The 7,137-nt window shown below is 44.6% G+C and overlaps 1 protein-coding gene across 1 annotated transcript in view; it reads right to left on the bottom strand.

Moving 5' to 3' along the window:
- Positions 1 to 7,137, bottom strand: part of TCF7L1 (transcription factor 7 like 1) — a 173,009-nt gene that overhangs the window by 128,962 nt on the left and 36,910 nt on the right. The gene's annotated exons all lie outside the window — the stretch shown is intronic.

Genomic DNA, 7,137 nt, shown 5'->3' on the forward strand with positions numbered 1-7,137 from the left:
AAAAAAAAAAAAAAAAGTTTTTACATATACTTGGTTATGTAGTGTAACCATATAAAATATGGAATCATCAGAATAAAGACAAAGGAAATACTCGAAAGAAAGTAAGTTTGTTAAGTGATAGAATTATAATTATCTTTTCTCTTCTTATATAACGGGGTAGGCATTGACTTTATTTTTTAATTTTTTTTTTTTTTTAAGACAGAGTCTTGCTGTATTGCCTTGGCTAGAGGGTAGTGCTGTGATCAAAGCTCACTGCAACCTGCAACTCCTGGGCCCAAGCGATCCTCCTATTTCAACCTCTCAAGTAGCTGGAACTTAGAGGCATGTGCCAGATCACCCAGTTGATTTTTTCTATTTTTAGTAAAGACGATTCTCATTCTTACTCAGGTTGTTCTTGAATTTCTGAGCTCAAGTGATCCTTCTGCCTCAACCTCCTAGACTGCTGGGATTACAGGCATGAGCCATTACACCTGGTGACATTGACTTTGTATTTACAATTAAAAAAAAAGTGATAAATTTATTGGGTGTTATGGACTAAATGTGTCCCCTCAAAATTTATATTAACATCTAATCCCCAATATAATGGTACTTGGAGGTGGGGCCTTTGGGAGGTAAGGTGATAAGGGCACAAAGGTGGAACCCACATGAATGGGATTAGTGCCCTAATAAGAAGAGACCAGTGAATGAGCTCACTCTCTTCATCCATGTGTGGTGCTGCAGTCTGCAAGAGGGTCCTCACCAAAACCCAACCATGTTGGCACCTTGCACTTGGATGAGCATCCTCCCAAACCATGAAAAGTAAACATCTAGTTTATAAGCCACCCAGATTAAGGTACTTTGGTATAGCACCTAAATCTCCATGATCCACTTATTTTCCTTTGGAACATGTAACTTGTAGAAAACTATTATTTTGCCACGATGGTGAGGGATGAGAAGGCCACAGTCCGTGTGAGAACCAGTTACCCAGACACCAAAGTCTTCAGAGCTAGGAACAGGAAAGAGGGTACAGGTTCACCTTGGGAGGGCTCTAGACATGGGATGGAGAAGATAACAGCTAAATAGAAGGGAAAAATTCCCCACCAGTAGAATTGTCCAATTGCCAAGGCCAGTCTCCCGTCCATGAAGATGCGTGGGGAGGGAGACACTGAATAATCATCTATCTGCATGAACCGATGAGCTTAGGTGCTTTCAGATCTCACTTCCTACCACAACTTGCTGCAAGGTAACCATGCATTGGTCAGCAGAGGACTGGAGCTTCAAATCCAGATATCCCAAGGCCTGAACCACTACAAGGGAACTACACCAGAGCTTTCAATCAGTGCTTTGCTATCTCCCAATGGGCTAGGTATGACCAAGGGCTCTGGGGTCAGCTTTTTCCAGCCTTTGGCCTACTCCAGTATGCCCTACAAATACCATTTTCCACAGACCATCTCTTACCACGGATGACCAAGGGCTCTGGGGTCAGCTTTTTCCAGCCTTTGGCCTACTCCAGTATGCCCTACAAATACCATTTTCCACATACCATACATAGGGCAGAAAGGCGCAGACCATCTCTTACCATGGCAAAGAGGAGGAGATTGCTTCCTACAACAGCTAGTAAATATTCCATCAGAAGGAAGTCTATCTTCATGGGAATTATCCCAACTAGCCTTCCAATCCCTAATTCTAATTTTAAGAGATCCATCTGGTCCGCGCCTGTGGCTCAAAGGAGTAGGGCACCAGCCCCATATGCTGGAGGTGGTGTGTTCAAACCCAGCCCTGGCCAAAAATTGCAAAAAAAAGAGAGAGAGAGAGATCTATCTGATTATACAGCTCCCCTGCCTGCTCCCCAAAAAAGACTGACCTCAACATGTCTGTACCAGCAAGGGAGCCCAGCCAAACCAAATGAAACCTCAGAGGGCCTGCATCGAGATAGTCAAAAGCACTTGCTCATGCATCCATCATCCTGGCTCACATTTCAGCCAAGTCTTGTTTACCAGTCCTACAGATTCTCTCTTCCTGCCCTTCCTGGTGTCCTATTTTAATTTTCTTCTTTTTTTACCTGCTCACACTGTCTCAGCAGACAATGAATACAGACAACAGACAGGCAGTGACAAAATTTAACTGAGTTACCTGCCACTGGTGATTACCTGATCCATCGGGAAATCAGAAGTTGACAAGTGGACAAAGAAGGGGGTGTACCTCATTGCTACTGAATTGGTTATCTCAAGTCACACCCGCCCCCAGCCTTAGTCAAGTCCCTGACCAGGAGGGAGGGGAAACAACTGTCCTGGTGTTATCAAGGGTCTTACTGAATGGTGTCCCGGCACCTGTTACTAGTCTGTGGAATTTACACAAACAGGAGTGGTCAGAGAGGAAATCCATGCTTTATGTTTTTATTAAAATTCAGGTGATTTTCTTCAGCTAGTTCACCCATGTGCTTTCAGGAAATAACAATGGTGGGGAGGAGGAAAGCAGGCTTCAAAATGATTTAAACCTGATCCGTCAGTCATCCAAAGACCATTGTACGACTGAGCAGGTGCCTCTATTCACACTTCCACCCTCTCCAGTTACGTGGCAAAGGGCTCGCGACTCCCAGACATTGAGCCAGCCAGCATTTGCAGGCAGCCCGCTGGGAGCTGTGCTGGAGGGCCAGGGGCAAGGACAGCACCGGGCACTGTCTGTGCTGTGGCACAGTTACAGTTTGGTTGAAGCCATAAGGCAAAATGACAACATCAAAGACAGAAAATCACATACAATCAGGAAAACATATATATAGGTAACAGTTTGTGACAGTTACGTCAAAAAGACCTGAGAGTTGGCCTAATACATGGGTCCTAGGGATGAAAGGTGGATCTGGCAGTGACTGGAAGTGACTGTTGACCAGGATTTAAGAGGCCAGATGTCCCAGCAGAGGACAGCATGCCCTGGGAGCAGACTGTGAAGAAACCAGCTGGGTAGGAGTAAGCACTGGAGAGAAACTGACGGGGGATGAGGGATGCTATCCTACAGGAAGACCCTCAAGTGCTAAGCTACTGGGTTCAGACTTGGCTTATAAGTCAAAGTAGAGGAACACTGATAGCCTCCCACACTGTGCACAGGTGCAGAGAGACCCCAGAAGCGGGGAAGGTCCACTTTCAGAGTAGACAACGAACACCTAGGTGAGATGCACACACCATCACTGAGCCTTAGCCCCCCCCAACCCGGTGGGTAACATCACCTCCAGTGAGGAAGTGAGGAAACTCCTTTAACACTGAGCCTTTCATCACATTTCAAGGGTACCCAAAAAGTAGACTCAAGGGTACCCCCAAAGTAGAAAGAGCCCAAAAGTTTATCAACTAATAAAAAGACAAACAAAATGTGGTACCATCCATACACTACAATAGTATTTGGCTACAAAAAGGAATGAAGCACTGATACATGTTGCAACAGGGATGAACCTTGAAAACATGCTAACTGAAAGAAGCCAGTCACAAAGAACACATATTCTACAACTCCGTTTATGTGATAGGTCCAGAAATAGAGAAAGAAGGTTAGTGGTTGCCAAGGGGTGGGAGAAGAAAGAGTGACTGCTCATGTGGTGATGAAAATATACTAAATTTAGATAGTGGTGATAGCTGCATTACTCTGTAAATATACTGAAAACCACTGACTTATACCCTTTGAAAGGATAAATTTCAAGATATGTGAATCTCAATAAAGTTGTTATTTTAAAACTGGCTTAAGCTGGGCATGATAGTGCATGTCTGTTGTCGCAGCTACTTGAGACCACTTGAGTCTAGGAGTTCAATTCGCAACTGGACAACACAGTGAGACCTCATTTCTTAACATTTTTTTTCTTAAAAAAAAAACACTGGCTTGACAGTTTTTCTAAATGTATTTGCAATTCCCCTGTCTTCATTTTATAGAGTATATGTGATTTAATTTAATCTTTATTAATAATTCAATTAATGGGTACTATGATCTTAATTATCAATCAACAGGTACCATGTGCTGTAATTAAAATAACACACTTCCCTACCCCAAGAAATGCTTCTAAAAATTGTTCCATGGTGCCCTTTTTCTGTTTTCCTGTCTCCTGTCTCCAATGCTCCGTCAGGCCACGAGCCAACACCTACCGGAACCCCCTCCCCACCCCTACAGCTCCACTGTGCAAATGCAGGTCTGTGCATGTGCCAATGCTCAGAGTGAATAGTTTCAACGGTCTCTGCTGAGATAGGCCAGAAAATGGTAGGGAGAAAACATTCTTATTATTTTCATTTTTCTTCTGAAAAGAAGATTCAATTGGCAGGTTTAATTTTTCTCTTGAAACAAAGTTTGTATGGGAGAAAAAAGGCAAGTTTGGATCTTTTAAAATACCACTACCACTTTTTCATTCGTTCAAAAATGTTCAGGCACCTATTGTGTGTTCCTGGCACTGACTGTCCAGGTGCCTTGGCAGAGCAATGAGCAAGCCTTGTGGAGTGGAATCTACAGTGAGTGGAGACTGACACTACCCAATGATGGTGTGTGCTCTAGTGTACAACAAAGCGGTGGTGGTGTAGGACACTGTAACTGTAAACAGGGTGGTCAGGGGAGGCCTTGAGGAGTGAGGGGAGGTGAGGAAGGAGCACGCATGCCCTTCCAGTGAAGGCAGCACAGGACAAGTGCAAAGGCCCTGACATGAGATGGGCCAAGTAGTTTTGGGAACAAGAAGTAGAAGCGAACATCAGTGAGGAAACAGAGGCCGGAGGGGAGGTCAGCTCAGAACTCTAAGAAGAGGATTGACTCTGACCTCAATGCTATTCTACTGCCCTAACATCATCACCTGCCTGTTAGAGGCACTTAGCTGGACACAGCCAAGGGTGACATGAAGCAGGAAGTTCCATGGGGTCTCCTGGTGAACACATGGTTGGAAGCAGTGCCTCGTAGAGGCAACATCAAGGAGACATTTCCAACAGGTCTATAGGAGGACATGCCCATCTTGTTGGGTGGTGCAGAACACGTTGGAGCAGTGAAGACTGAGAAACTGGTGCCACCAGGACTTAGGCAGTAATAAAGGATGGATTTTAGGGCACTGGCGGGGTGGTGGTGGTGGTGGTGGTGAAGGTTATTCCCACAAGATAACAGCAACTGTGAGCAGCTACTGAGTACCAAGGACACTGAATATGTGTGTATTATAAAATCCATGCTTCACAATAACCTGGTAAAAGAGATGTCGTGATTCCTATTTTAGAGATGACAAGACTGAGGGTTGGCCAAGGCTGCCAATCTAACAGGCGGTAGCTGCTGATCCAAGCCCAGGTAGGCCTCACATCCTGGCCCTTGCTACCAGTAGAACCATAAGGAACTGCCAATCTTCAATTATTTTTCATTTACAAAAACATCTGTTTCATGTACCAAAATGCTGCATGTGCTCCATACATATATTCCAATATTATTTATTAAAAATGTTTTTTCTTTTCTTTTTTTTTTTTAAGAGACAGAGTCTCACTTTGTCACCCTCAGTAGAGTGCTGCAGCGTCACAGCTCACAGCAACCTCCAACTCCCGGGCTTAGGCAATTCTCTTGCCTCAGCCTCCCAAGTAGCTGGGACTACAGGTGCCTGCCACAATGCCCAGCTATTTTTTGTTGCAGTTTGGCCAGGGCCAGCTTTGAACCCACCATCCTTGGTATATGGGGCCGGCGCCCTACTCAGTGGGCTATGGGCACTGCCCTAAAAAATGTTTTTAACTTAAAAAACAAAACAGAAGCCTGTTTCATATGGACCCTGAGGCCTGGCCTTTGAAATATTTGCCTGCACAAGAGGCTATGAAGGTTCCTGGTATGGGCAGTAACTTCTCATTCAAGTCTACTGCTGGGTTCCATGAGTAGGAGCACAGCGCACAAGGCTTCCAAGCCTGGCTCCCTAAAGAGTTCCCAAAGATTCCCAGTCCTAGCCTATCTGGATCAGAACATCCTGGGGTGAAGCCCCGTTCCGGATTTAAAGTCCGCATTTTAAAACAGTACTCCAGGTCATTCGTACACAATCCTTCCCCAAAGTCTGAAAACTCAACCACCTCATTATTCCCTCGGAAAGCAGATACAGAACTAATTCCAAGATGTGCATTTTCCTAGATGTCCCTTGGCAGGAAAATCCAAGGAAATTCTCTATCCGTAGGCACCAGTGAGTCAGAAAGCCACCACAGGAATAGAGACTACTGGCATACCTACTATGCGCTGGCTCTCCGGGAAGAACTAGTTTTCTTCCACTTTAAAAATTCTTTTTATTTTTGGTGGTTCACACCTGTAATCTCAACACGCTGGAAGGCCAAGGCAGGCAGATTGCCTGAGCTCACATGAGACCAGCCTGAGCTAGAGTGAGACCCCATCTCTAAAAATAGCTGGGCATTGTGGCAAGAGCCTGTAGTCCCAGCTACTCAGGAGACTGAGGCGAGAGAATCGCTTGAGCCCTGGAGTCTGAGGTTGCTGTGAGCTATGACACCACAGCATTCTACCGGTGAGACTCATTCTACAAAGTCTTTCTAAAAAAAAAAGATGTTTTTTTAATTTTTTTTTTTTTTTTGCAGTTTTTGGACAGGGCTGGGTTTGAACCCACCATCTCCAGCATATGGAACCCCACTCCTTTGAGCCACAAGTGCTGCCCTGTTTTTTTAATTTTTAATTATTACAAGCACATAGCAGTTATATATATTTACAGGGTACATGTGATGTTTTGACATAGGCATACAATGTGAGCTAGCTGTCAAAACTCCACTTTGGGTGGGGTTCCTGGGCACTAAGATCTTTAGGAGACAGAGGTTACTCCAATTAGCAGAGAGGGAAGAAGATCAGAGAGAACCTTCTCCTTGTGCAGTAAGGGAAGTCTTTGGATAGCAGTGGGAAAGCTGTGCAAAGTAACCAAGGAGGAGCTACTGGGTATGACTGGAGGTTCTAGTTGTTTTAGAAAATGCCAGGTGGGAACAACCCATTATTTAGCATTCCAAACCATACATGTAGTTATCTGCTCCTTAAATTCTTTTTATAGCTCACGTTTTTATGTTGCTCAATGGTCTTTTGACAAATATGTATGATTTTTCTCCCTTCCAAAACTGACTTGTGTTTATAGTCAAAGATTGCTCACTTTGTTGAAAATGCTAGACTTGGCTCGGCACCTATAGCTCAACCGGCTAAGGCGCC

The sequence above is a fragment of the Otolemur garnettii genome, unplaced genomic scaffold, assembly GCF_000181295.1.
Source record: "Otolemur garnettii isolate 467f Iridium unplaced genomic scaffold, OtoGar3 scaffold00147, whole genome shotgun sequence".
Taxonomy (NCBI): Eukaryota; Metazoa; Chordata; class Mammalia; order Primates; family Galagidae; genus Otolemur; species Otolemur garnettii.